Source organism: Oncorhynchus gorbuscha, linkage group LG07 (assembly GCF_021184085.1).
Source record: "Oncorhynchus gorbuscha isolate QuinsamMale2020 ecotype Even-year linkage group LG07, OgorEven_v1.0, whole genome shotgun sequence".
In the NCBI taxonomy this organism is placed as follows: Eukaryota; Metazoa; Chordata; class Actinopteri; order Salmoniformes; family Salmonidae; genus Oncorhynchus; species Oncorhynchus gorbuscha.
The window spans coordinates 34,704,100-34,718,272 of record NC_060179.1 but is presented as its reverse complement, the minus strand read 5'-3'; the positions used below and the strand labels follow the sequence as shown (position 1 = coordinate 34,718,272).

Genomic DNA, 14,173 nt, shown 5'->3' with positions numbered 1-14,173 from the left:
TGGTCTTATGTAGCATGTAGCATGTATGTAGGTCTGAACAAACAACAGCAGTCAAGCACCCAAGCTAACTTGCTAGCCACTTCTCGACACAAATGAGAGAACAGCTCACTGAACATTACTTGCCCGAGCAGAGCTGGTTAGGCTGTTATGCTATCCAGTTGGTGACTGCAGCTGTGCTGTCAGATTGTCTGTTTGTAAATTCAGAGCGTTTTACTCTCGGGGCGTTCAGAGCGCACACCGGACACTCTGGCCAATGAATAGGGTTGATCTGAACCCTCTGACCTCACAACTGCAGTCAAACACCCAAGCTAACTGGCTAACATTGTTAGCTTGCAAGCTACTTCCAGATACAAATGAAAGAACATCCAACTCTGACCATTTTACTCGCACTAGCAGAGCTGGTTAGGCTGTTTTCATGTTATCCAGAGTGTTGGTGACTGTAACTGTGCTGCTGGCAACATTTTAATTGCTCCTTTTTGCCGATATTCACTGACACTGGCCATATTCAATGAATGTTGAGCGTTCGTGAATTCATCAGTCATTCTGCGCTCTGGCACACTCAGACAAGAGTCTTTTGTTAAGACATGCAGCTAGCTAACTACCAACCAGGTTCAATGTCAGCTAGCTAAGATTAAGCTATAATTAGTCAAGCAAATGGCTCTGAGAAACAAATAACAAGATCATACACATGACGTTAGCTAGCGAGCCAGCCAGCTAACTTTAGCTAGCTAACAGTATGCTTTAACTTGAAATGAAACCACTTTCTGTCAAAATTTGAAATGTGTAGTATCTGAAAATGTAGCTAGCTAGACTCTCTTACTCATAATCATCATGGATGGACGCATATCCTGTCGGATGCCATGGTTGACCTTAGTTTGAAGATGTAATTTATAGACAGGTGTTTTCTCCATCTCCTTATCTATCATACAAAGTTAACTGTGTTTGAGCGTGATCAGCGGTGTATTCATTCCACCGATTCTGTTGAAAAATATTTCTTTAGCCTTTTTGGGATAGGGGACAGCATTTTCACTTTTGGATGAATAGCGTGCCCAGAGTGAACTGCTACTCTGTCCCAGATGCTAATATATGCATATTATTATTAGAATTGGATAGAAAACACTCTGAAGTTTCTAAAACTGTTTGAATGATGTCTAACAGAATGAGTATAACAGAACTCACATGGCAGGCGAAAACCTGAGGAAATCCAAGGTTTGTAGTTATTCAAAGCTTGGCCTACCGAATACACATTCAGATATGGATAACGTTGCACTTCCTTCGGATTCCACTAGATGTCAAACGTCTTTAGAAACTTGAACGAGGATTATACTATAAAAGAGGGGCTCATGAGACCTCTTTGAGTAAGTGGTCTGGCAGAGTGCCTTGGTCTCATGACGTGCGCTCCCGACAAAGTTACCTCTCGTTCCAGGGCTTTTCTGAAGACAAAGGAATTGTCCGGTTTTATGTTAAAAACATCCTAAAGATTGATTCCATACATCCTTTGACATGTTTCTAAAGGACTGTAACGGAACCTTTCGAGTTTTTGTCTGGACGAAGTGCCTGTGCCTCATGAAGATGGATTACTGGGCTGAACATGCTAACAACAAGTGGCTATTTGGACATAAATGATGGACTTCATGGAACTTTATGGAACAAATCAGTCATTTATTGTTGAACTGGGATTCCTGGGAGAGCCTTCTGATGAAGATCATCAAAAGTAAGTGAATATTTATGGTGTTGTTTCTAACTTTGTTGACTCCAAAATGGCGGATATTTCTCTGGCTGTTTTGGGTTCTGAGCGCCGTTCTCAGATTATGCTTTTTCCGTAAAGTCTTTTTGAAATCTGACATAGCGGTTGTATTAATGAGAAGTCTATCTTTAATTCTGTGAATAACACTTGTATCTTTTATCAATGTTTATTATGATTATTTCTCCAAAATCACCAGATGTTTTGGAATCAAAACATGACTGCACATAAGGTGCCAATGTAAACTGAGATTGTATTGTGTAACATGATGTCCTATGAATGTCATCTGATGAAGATCATCAAAGGTTAGTGATTAATTTAGTGATTAATTTTATTTTAATTTTATTTTTACCCTCTTCTCCCCAATTTCGTGGTATCCAATTGTTAGTAGTTACTATCTTGTCTCATCGCTACAACTCCAGTACAGGCTCGGGAGAGACGAAGGTCGAAAGCCATGTGTCCTCCGAAACACAACCCAACCAAGCCACACTGCTTCTTAACACAGCGCGCATTCAACCCGGAAGTCAGCGTCACCAATGTGTCAGAGGAAACACCGTGCACCTGGCGACCTGGTTAGCGCGCACTGCGGCCGGTCCGCCACAGGAGTTACTAGTGCGCGATGAGACAAGGGTATCTCTACCGGCCAAACCCTCTGTCATGTATTGTCATGTCTTGTCCCTGTGCTTTCTCTTCTCTTCGTTTCCCCCTGCTGGTCTTATTAGGTTTCTTTCTCTCTCTCTATCTCTCTCTCTCTCTATCGTTCCGTTCCTGCTCCCAGCTGTTCCTCATTCTCCTAACGACCTCGTTTACTCTCTCACACCTGTCCCCTCTTTTGCCCTCTGATTAGGTCTCTATTTCTCTCTCTGTTTCTGCTTCTGTCCTTGTCGGATTCTTGTTTGCTTTGCCCTTGTTCCGTCCTGTCGTGTTCTGCCTCTTCTTCAGATGCTGCGTGTGAGCAGGTGTCTCTGTCCTCTACGGCCCGCGCCTACCCGAAGGGACCTGCAGTCTGTTGCTGCTAGTCCTGCAATTCTCCTCTACAACTAGAGGATTTATGTTTTCCCTGTTTGGACATCTCCTGTAAAGATTGAGGATTTATGTTTTCCCTGTTTGGACATTAATAAACTCAGTTTCTGTTAAGTCGCTTTTGGGTCCTCACTCACCTGCATAACACCCTCCCTAACCCGGACGACGCTAGGCCAATTGTGCGTCGCCCCACGGACCTCCCGGTCGCCGCCGGCTGTGTGACTTCTATCTTTGGCTGGGAAAATGGCTGTGTGTTTTTTCGACTGGGCTATGACCTAACATAATCATATGTTGTATGTATGAATCATATGTTGTAAAGCATTTATGAAATCGGACACGATCGGTAGATTAACAAGATGTTTATCTTTCATTTGCTGTATTGGTCTTATTTCTAAAAAATATTTTTGAATTTCACACCCTGCCTTTTCAGCGCAATGTCGAGAACCCCTGCCATAGAAAGGTTAACAGAAGCAAACAGAACAAAATGAGGATAACATACCTGAATTTATCCAATTGAATCTTTGCAACTGTTGGACTAATGATTACAGCCTTTATCAGCTAGATGCAGGCCATTTTTTATTTTTTTATTTCACCTTTATTGAACCAGGTATGCTAGTTGAGAACAAGTTCTCATTTACAACTGTGACCTGGCCAAGATAAAGCAAAGCATTGCGACACAAACAACAACACAGAGTTACACATGGGATAAACAAACATACAGTCAATAACACAATAGAAAAAAGTGTAGATACAGTGTGTGCAAATGAGGTAAAATAAAGGAGGTAAGGAAATAAATAGGCTATAGTAGCGAAATAATTACAATTTAGCAATTAAATACTGGAGTGATAGATGTACAGAAGATAAATGTGCAAGTAGAGATACTGGGGCGCAAAGGAGCACATTTTTTAAAATAACAGTATGGGGATAGTTGGATGGGCTATTTACAGATGGGCTATATACAGGTGCAGTGATCTGTGAGCTGCTCTGACAGCTGGTGCTTAAAAGGAAGTGAGTCTCCAGCTTCAGTGATTTTTGCAATTTGTTCCAGTCATTGACAGCAGAGAACTGGAAGGAAAGGCGGCCAAAGGAGGAATTGGCTTTGGGGGGTGGTAACCAGTGAAATATACCTGCTAGAGCGCGTGATACGCGTGGTTGCTGCTATGGTGACCAGTGAGCTGAGATAAGGCAGGGCTTTACCTAGCATAGACTTATAGATGACCTGGAGCCAGTGGGTTTGGCGACGAATATGAAGCGAAGGCCTGCCAACGAGAGCATACAGGTCGCAATGGTGGGTAGTATATGGGTCTTTGGTGAAGAAAACGGATGGCACTGTGATAGACTGCATCCAATTTGTTGCGTGGAGTGTTGGAGGCTATTTTGTAAATGACATCGCCAAAGTCAAGGATCAGTAGGATAGTGAGTTTTACAAGGGTATGTTTGGCGGCATGAGTGAGGGATGCTTTGTTGCGAAATAGGAAGCCAATTCTAGATTTAATTTTGGATTGGAGATGTGAGATGCTTAATATGAATCTTTAAGGAGAGTTTACAGTCTAACCAGACACTGAGGAATTTGTAGATGTCCACATATTCTAAGTCAGAACCGTCCAGAGTAGTGATGCTGGAAGGGCGGGAGGGTGCTGGTAGCAATCAGATGAAGAGCATGCATTTAGTTTTACTTGCATTTAAGAGCAGTTGGAGAGGTTGAACAGAATTGTTATAGGGGTTGCAACAATTTTGGCTGATAATTTTAGAAAGAGAGGGTCCAGATTGTCTAGCCCTGCTGATTTCTAGGGGTCCAGATTTTGCAGCTCTTTTAGAACACCAGCTATCTGGATTTGGGCGAAGGAGCAATGGGGAGGATTGGGCAAGTTGCTGTGAGGGGTGCAGGGCTGTTGAACGTGGTAGGGGTGGCCAGGTGCAAAGCCTGGCCAGGCGTAGAAAAATGCTTCTTGAAATTCTCAATTATCGTGGATTTATCGGTGGTGACAGTCTTTCCTAGCCTCAGTGCAGTGGGCAGCTGGGAGGAGGTGCTCTTATTCTCTAGTGTCCCAGAACTTTTGGGAGTTTGTTCTGCAGGATGCAAATTTCTGTTTGAAAAAGCTAGCCTTTGCTTTCTTTGCTTGCAAGAGTGTGCAAGGCGGGATTGAATGTAACTGTCTATCCATGTGTCACTCTTATTTGTCTCTTGACCTGTGTGCACCTACAGTCGAAGTCGGAAGTTTACATACACTTTGTCACGATCGTCGTAAGAAGCGGACCAAAGCGCAGCGTGAATGCATCATTTTAATGGATAACGAAAACACAAAAGAACACAAAAGAACTATGGTGACAGTACCCCCCCCCCCCCCGCGCGGTGATGGCTCTGGCGCTGGACGTGGACCCCACTCCATCATTGTCTTTGTCCACCTCCTTAGCGTCCTTTTAGTGGCGACCCTCTCCGCCGACCTTGGCCTAGGAACCCTAACAAAGGGCCCCACTGGACTGAGGGGCAGCTCCGGACTGAGGGGCAGCTCGGGACTGAGGGGTAGCTCAGGACTGAGGGGTAGCTCAGGACTAAGGGGTAGCTCAGGGGTAGCTCAGGGTAGCTCAGGACTGAGGGGTAGCTCAGGACTGAGGGGTAGCTCAGGACTGAGGGGAAGCTCAGGACTGAGAGATAGCTCAGGCTGGTTGACGGCTCTGGCAGACTCTGTCTGACTGATGGCTCTGGCAGCTCCTAGCTGACTGGCGGCTCTGGCAGATCCTTGCTGAATGGCGGCTCTGGCAGATCCTGGCTGACTGGCGGCTCTGGAAGATCCTGGCTGTCTGGTGGCTCTGGAAGATCCTGGCTGACTGGCGGCTCTGGAAGAACCTGGCTAACTGGCGGCTCTGGCAGCTCCTTGCAAACTGGCGGCTCATGACAGGCGGGAGATTCTAGCAGATCTGGACAGGCGGGAGACTCTAGCAGCTCTGGACAGACGGGAGACTCTAGCAGCTCTGGACAGGCGGGAGACTAGCAGCTCTGAACAGACGGGAGACTAGCAGCTCTGGACAGATGGGAGACTCTAGCAGCTCTGGACAGGCGGGAGACTCTAGCAGCTCTGGACAGACGGGAGACTCTAGCAGCGCTGGACAGGCGGGAGCACCTGTAGGGCTGAAACGGAGAGACAGCCTGGTGCGGGGGGCTGCCACCGGAGGGCTGGTGCGTGGAGGTGGTACTGGATAAACCGGACCGTGCAGGCGCACTGGAGCTCTTGAGCAACGAGCCTGCCCAACCTTACCTGGTTGAATGCTCCCAGTCGCCCTGCCAGTGCGGCGAGGTGGAATAGCCCGCACTGGGCTGTGCTGGCGAACCAGGGAACCGGGGTCTCCTACCTGGCTTCGCCACACTTCCTGTGTACCACTTCCTGGTTATTTTTGGGGCTGACTCTCGGGCTTCCATCCACGCCGCCGTGCTGACTCCTCATTCCAGCGCCTCTCCACCTTCGCTGCCTCCAGCTCCTACTTGGGGTGGCGATATTCTCCTGGCTGTGCCCAGGGACCTTTACCGTCCAATTCGTCCTCCCATGTCCATTCCTCCTTGCCCTGCTCCTGCTGCCGCTGCCTGTCACCACGCCACTTGGTCCTGTTGTGGTGGGTGATTCTGTCACGATCGCCGTAAGAAGCAGACCAAAGCGCAGCGTGGTGTGAATGCATCATTTTAATGGATGACGAAAACAAAAAATAACTATGGTCAGAACGTGACACACTTAGGTTGGATTCATTAAAACTAGTTTTTCAATCACTTCTTGTTAACAAACTATAGTTTTGGCAAGTCGGTTAGGACATCTACTTTGTGCATGACACAAGTCATTTTTCCAACAATTGTTTACAGAATGATTATTTAACTTATAATACACTGTATCAAAATTCCAGTGGGTCAGAAGTTTACATACACTAAGTTGACTGTGCCTTTAATAAACAGCTTGGAAAATTCCATAAAATTATCTCATGGCTTTAGAATCTTCTGATGAGCTAATTGACATCATTTGAGTCAATTGGAGGTGTACCTGTGGATGTATTTCAAGGCCTAACTTTAAACTCAGTGCCTCTTTGCTTGACATCATGGGAAAATCAAAAGAACTCACCAGGACCTCAGAAAAACATTGTAGACCTCCACAAGTCTGGTTCATCCTTGGGAGCAATTTCCAAACGCCTGAAGATGCCACGTTCCTCTGTACAAACAACAATACGCAAGTATAAACAACATGGGACCAAGCAGCTGTCACACCGCTCAGGAAGGAGACGTGTTTTGTTTAGAGATTAACGTACTTTGGTGCAAAAAGTGCAAATCAATCCCAGAACAACAGCAAAGGACCTTGTGAAGATGCTGGAGGAAACAGGTACAAAAGTATCTATATCAACATTAAAACAAGTCCTATATTGACATAACCTGAAAGGCTGCTCAGCAAGGAAGAAGCCACTGCTCAAAACCCGCCATAAAAAGCCAGACTTTGGTTTGCAACTGCACATGGGGACAGAGATCGTACTTTTTGGAGAAATGTCCTCTGGTCTAATGAAACATAAATAGAACTGTTTGGCCATAATGACCATCCTTATGTTTGGAGGAAAAAGGGGGAGGCTTGCAAGCCGAAGAACACCATCCCAACTGTGAAGCACAGGGGTGGCAGCATCATGGTGTGGGGGTGCTTTGCTGCAGGAGGGACTGTTTCCCTTCACAAAATAGATGGCATCATGAGGGACGAAAATGATGCCTTGATGACAGCTTTGCACACTCTTGGCATTATTTCAAACAGCTCCTGAGGTTGAAGAGGCGCTGCTGCTCCTTCTTCACCACGCTGTCTGTGTGGGTGTGGGTGGAACACTACTGTCCCGTCGATGTGGGTGTGGGGTGGTCCCTTTGCTGTTTCCTCCATTGTGTATCGCTGCAAAATGCTGTGGTAGCCATGCTGGTTAATTGTGCCTTGAATTCTAAATTTATCAGACAGTTCCACCAGCAAAGCACCCCCAAACCATTACACCTCCTCCTCCATGCTTCACAGTGGGAACCACACATGCTGAGATCATTCGTTCACCTACTCTGCGTTTCATAAAGTCTGTTGGAACAAAAAATAAAAAATGTGGACTCATCAAACCAAAGGACAGATTTCCACAGGTCTAATGTCCATTGCTCGTGTTTCTTTGCCCAAGCAAGTATCTTCTTATTAGTTGTGTCTTATTTGTGTTTGGTGGTGGGTTCTTGAATGCCTGATTCACGCAGTCTCCTCTGAACAGTTGATGTTGACATATGTCTGTTACTTAAACTCTTTGAAGCATTTATTTGTGCTGCAATTTCTGAGGCTGGTACCTCTAATGAACTTATCCTCCGCAGCAGAGGTAACTCTGGGTCTTCCTTTTCTGTGACGGTCCTCATGAGAGCCAATTTTATTAGAGCGCTTGATGGTTTTTGGTTCTTGACATTTTCTGGATTGACTGACCTTCGTGTCTTAAAGTAATGATGGACTGTCATTTCTCTTTGCTTGTTTGAGCAGCTGTTCTTGCCAGACTATTATATGGACTTTGGTTTTTTAACAAGTAGAAGAAGAAGGAAAGAAATTCCACAAATGAACTTTTAACAAGGCGCACCTGTTAATTGAAATGCCTTCCAGGTGAGTAGCTCATGAAGCTGGTTGAGAGAATTCCAAGAGTGTGCAAAGCTGTCATCAAGGAAAAAGGTGGCTACTTTGAATAATTTCAAATATTAAATATATTTTGATTTTTTTAACACTTTGTTGTTTACTACATGATTCCATATGTGTAATTTCATAGGTTTGATGTATTCACTATTATTCTACAATGTAGAAAATAGTACAAATAAAGAAAAACCCTTGCATGAGTAGGTGTGTCTAAACTTTTGGCTGGTACTGTTTATGTTGGGAAAATAACATATTTGAATGCACAAAACAATCATATATATATATGATATGATAATTACATATATATATGTAATTATTATGTTTAAACTAAAGCATTGGATCAATGTTGATCCATATAAATGTTTTCCCCTCTCATGTAGTTCTCTCACGTCACCCCGCTCCTCCGCTCTCTCCACTGGCTTCCAGTTGAAGTTCGCATCCGCTACAAGACCATGGTGCTTGCCTACGGAGCTGTGAGGGGAACGGCACCTCAGTACCTCCAGGCTCTGATCAGGCCCTACACCCAAATAAGGGCACTGCGTTCATCCACCTCTGGCCTGCTCGCCTCCCTACCACTGAGGAAGTACAGTTCCCGCTCAGCTCAGTCAAAACTGTTCGCTGCTCTGGCTCCCCAATGGTGGAACAAACTCCCTCACGACGCCAGGACAGCGGAGTCAATCACCACCTTCCGGAGACACCTGAAACCCCACCTCTTTAAGGAACACCTAGGATAGGATAAAGTAATCCTTCTCACCCCCTCCCCCCTTAAAATATTTAGATGCACTATTGTAAAGTGGTTGTTCCACTGGATGTCATAAGGTGAATGCACCAATTTGTAAGTCGCTCTGGATAAGAGCGTCTGCTAAATGACTTAAATGTAAATGTAAATGTAATGTAACCACAGAGCTTCCCAAGCAGATACTTGTGAAGAGTGTGACAGTAGAGGAGACAGTGAGGCCTGGTTCGATGAAAGGAGGCACATAAATCAAATGAAAAATGAGAGACACATAAATAAACAGGGCTTTTACTGCCTGCTGACACAGGCATAAAGTGAACCCTGTTTGAAGTGTGTATCGGGGGAAATGGGAGATGCATGTGGCGCTCATGTACCACCTTTTCATTTCCACAATTGTGTTTTTGATTATCTGTCAAATCCTTGTAAGGAGGGGGCAGCTGTCAAGTTCAATATCAGCATATGGATAAGCTGGGAATTGAAATGTTTATTTTCCTATCGCTCCCTCACTTAATCATGCATTTAGGAGATTGACTGTCTTGGATTACTGTTTGGAGGATGATAAGGTTTTTTAAGCTACCGTTTTATCTTTCGTTCTCTAAACAGTTTTCCCAGTCATTGTTACAACACGCCATGATGGCGCTGTGTCAAGTGTTTACCCTTTACAATATTGTAGAACATTTCTCAAGAAGTTCAGATCTCTTGGCATAAAGACGAACATGTAGGGTTGACACAGTTGCTGGACCTGGCTTTTGGTCTCAGGCCAGGCTACCCCATATTTACTGCAATATTATGATTCATGATGTGATTCATACAAACCAATAAAAAGTACCAAACATTTTCATTGAGGTCTTTGGAAGAGCAGTATAAAAGTTCTGTTGAGCATGTGGCCACCTGGCTATTCATATGCAGTTTTCATTTCAGACTGCAAATCTTATTTCCACATTTTTATGAAGTTGCTGGATAAGTTTATAAGGTAGAAGTCCAACTCTGGTCTCAATTCAATCAAACAATCAATGTTTCACACGCCTTATATCCTGGGGCCAAATGGGAAGGTTCTGGGCACTCAAAATAACAGATGGTTTCCTCTCAAAGTTGGATGCTTAATTTCATTTAGTTTCCATGTGAGACAGAATTTGTTAACAAAGATGGCAGGTTTTATTGAATCAGTCCCATAGTCAACTCCAGCCTTCTCCAGGTAGCTGTCAACCACAAGGTCAACCATGTTTCTTACTGAATGAAACAAACAAGAGTGAGATATGAGGCAGGCCAATATTCCTGGAGAATCTGAACTCTATCAGGTCATCTTGCTCTTGTTCAAGGTCAGGGTGGATTAGAGACTGGGAAGGAAAAGCCATCGTCTTTCATGGCTGTCTCATAGACCTGCCATTTGCAGGAAAAAATGTGAGATGGACAGAGCTACGGTCATGGCTCCCCCTGTTAAAGGAAGTACACACCATTCCACGATTCATCTTAAGGGAGAGACTCATCATTCTGTCCTTTGAGTAAGGAATTCTCGTCTTTAATCTTTGTCCTACATATTGGGATTAATGGGTTTATGGGCCTCAAATGAGAATTCAGAGCCAGAATAACTTTTTTGTGTAGCAGCAGTTGGAAGAGTAAACTGCCTAAAATTAGATATACACTTCCGTTCAAAAGTTTGGGGTCATTTAGAAATGTCCTTGTTTTTTAAAGAAAAGCCCATTTTTGGTCCATTAAAGTAACATAAAATTGATAAAAAATTTAGTGTAGACATTGTGAAGGTTGTGAATGACTATTGCAGCTGGAAATGGCAGATTTCTTATGGTATATCTACATAGGCGTACAAAGGCCCATTATCAAGAACCACCAACTGGCAGCTTCATTAAATAGTACCCGCAAAACACCAGTCTCAACATCAACAGTGAAGAAGCAACTCCAGGATGCTGGCCTTCTAGGCAGAGTTCCTCTGTCCAGTGTCTGTGTTCTCTTGCCCATCTTAATATTTTATTTTTATTGACCAGTCTGAGATATGGCTTTTTATTTGCAACTCTGCCTAGAAGGTCAGCATCCCGGAGTCACCTCTTCACTGTTGACATTGAGACTGGTGTTTGCGGGTACTATTTAATGAAGCTGCCAGTTGAGGACTTGTGAGGCGTCTGTTTCTCAAACTAGACACCCTAATGTACTTGTCCTCTTGCACAGTTGTGCACCGGGGCCTCCTACTCCTCTTTCTATTCTGGTTAGAGTCGGTTTGTGCTGTTCTGTGAAGGGAGCAGTACACAGCATTGTACGAGATCTTCAGTTTCTTGGCATTTTTTTGCATGGAATAGCCATTTCTCAGAACAAGAATAAACTGACGTGTTTCAGAAGAAAGCTCTTTGTTTCTGGCCATTTTGAGCCTTTAATTGAACCCACATATGCTGATGCTTCAGATACTCAACTAGTCTAAAGAATGCCAGTTTTATTGCTTTTTTAATCAGGACAGTTTTCAGCTGTGCTAACATAATTGCAAAAGTGTTTTCTAATGATCAATTAGCCTTTTTAAAATGATAGACTTGGATTAGCTAACACAACGTCACATTGGAACACAGGATAGATGGTTGCAGATAATGGGCCTCTGTACGCCTATGTAGATATTCCATAGAAAATCTGCCGTTTCAGGCTGCAATAGTCATTCACAACATTCGGCTGCAATAGTCAGCCGACTATTAACAATGTCAACACTGTATTTCTGATCAATTTGATGTTGTTTTAATGGACACAAAACGTGCTTTTCTTTCCAAAACAAGGACATTTCTAAGTGACCCCAAACTTTTGAACGATAGTGTACATTTCTAGATACTCACTGATTCTACTGTCTAAAGAGCCAGCTGCAATCCGTTTCATATTCATAAGACATACACACAAGAAGTTGGAACCAAATGTGGGAAAGTGATCTCCTTTGCAGCACCTCCGAAAGTGCAACAACGCATGGAAAGTATGGTGTGGTGACTCTGCTGTACATTATCCTAAAGTTAGCCTGTCATGACCTCCGTGAGTAGGGACCAGGCTGCTGTTTTCAAGCCTGCTTCACACATCGGCCTCACTTGTTTATAAGGGACTTATTCTTACCTGAAAAGTGAGACCGGGAGATCCATTGTTATACATAAAAATAGTACCAGAGGCCAGAGATATCTACCAGTTAGTACTCCATAAAAATCTCCTTCATTCTCTCTCTCTCGTTCTCACTCATGTATTAAATGTGCCATAGACTATGGCGGTCTGGAAGCATTTGCATTTCAAGAACCAACAAGCGAGTGTATTTTGTTTTTATCTGTTCAAAACATTAATAGAGAGAGAGTCATCAATGATGCATAAACTGTGCCTGAAGACAAATACATAACACCCTTGTGTGCAAGAACAGTGCGATAATTGGAACCCTGTTCAATCAAACTTGGCAAACAGGTCTTCAGAATAAACTATTGCCCCCTTGAGCTTCAAGTAAGCATTTGGAGTTGTACTAATCAAACCCATGGTTTCAATGTGCAACAAGAAGAGACTGCATATTAAAGATGCAATTGGCAATATTTACTGTAATTTCAATGAATTATATAACTTGATCATGTTGATCTTGTGGACTGTCAATCCTTGTATCCATAGCTCCTGCTATGCATTTGAGAATGGTTACATTTCCCCAGCTCCATCCTTCACTGTCATATAGCAAACCAAGTGGTAAAGCTGCTGCTGACTGAAAAACAAATTAAGAATTGCGTCAAATTTATGTTCATTCTCTGTGCAAGGGCTATGAGTATTTTTTACTTTAAGTGCAATAAGCTGGGGTTCTGTTAACTCCACAACCCTGGCATTCAAAGCATCAGCAAACTTACGCTGAACTATGGCTGGTGGTGAACACACAGAGTTGCTGCAGTGTCAGTTGTGTGTGTGTGTGACTCTAATGCTGTGCAAAAAAATGTCCAATCCGTATAACGACCAGTCGGCATAACTGGACAAGAAAGCAAGAAAGAACCATCAAAAGCAAGCCAGCATAACTGTATGTGTTGCTATGGTGATTTCGGTACAAAAGCAATGCTACGGCAGACAGTAAAAGTTTAAAATATTATAACTTTGAGGGGAAGCCCCGTCTACCGTGGCGGCTGACGTCATTCACTGGGAGCCACAACGCCATTTGTGGCTCGGTGTGGAATGACATCCATTTTGCCGTCTACCTCGTACCATGTAAACGCGCCGTAAGTGGGCTCTTGTGTGCATGACCTCCCTCGACATGAAGAACGCAGATACCAGTGGGAAAGGAGTAGACAGAGACAGAGACTCACGTCTGGGCAGACTGACGCGAAACCCAACTTTTTTATTTCACCTTTATTTAACCAGGTAGGCCAGTTGAGAACAAGTTCTCATTTACAACTGCGACCTGGCCAAGGTGAAGTGCACATATTGGCTGTCCCGTAGAGAGAGGAGAGAGAGGTGCCACGTGAATCACCACCATGCAGCCTCTAAATATAACATGACGGAGAGGCGCACTCTCTCGACGCTGTCGCTGTGGTAATATGCTCCGAGGGTCAGCGAGTCCATGTCGATGAGAGACCGAGAGTGTCACACATGTCTGGTGGTCTGACTCTTCGTCCTTATGTAACTGTCTGAGTCTGACTTCAGCTTGCCCACACTCTGATGTATAGCGCTAATTATCCTAAGTTATTTAAACAGGCCGGATAGGCAGCCTTTTGATTCAACTGTGGGCGATGTGGACGTTTCGAGTGCAGGTGGTTTATGATATTAAAATGCATAGTGTATAGAACAGACTACAGATCCCCCCGGTGAAGGGGGTTCTAGGCTAGAGCACTATCTAGCTCTTGAGCACTTTTCTGTCGGACTGCCAGATGGTGAAGCGTGATTCTTCACTCCAGAGAATGCGTTTCCACTGCTACGGAGTCCAATGGCGGCGATCTTTACACGACTCCATCTGGCGCTTGGCTTTGCTCATGGTGATCTTAGGCATGTGTGCGGCTGCTCGGGCATAGAAACGCATTTCATGAAGTGCCCAAC

The 14,173-nt window shown here is 44.2% G+C and overlaps 1 protein-coding gene across 3 annotated transcripts in view; it reads left to right on the top strand.

Annotated features, from left to right (window-relative positions):
- The window catches only part of sugct (succinyl-CoA:glutarate-CoA transferase), a 171,952-nt gene that overhangs the window by 128,615 nt on the left and 29,164 nt on the right, over positions 1 to 14,173 (top strand). The window lies entirely within an intron of this gene.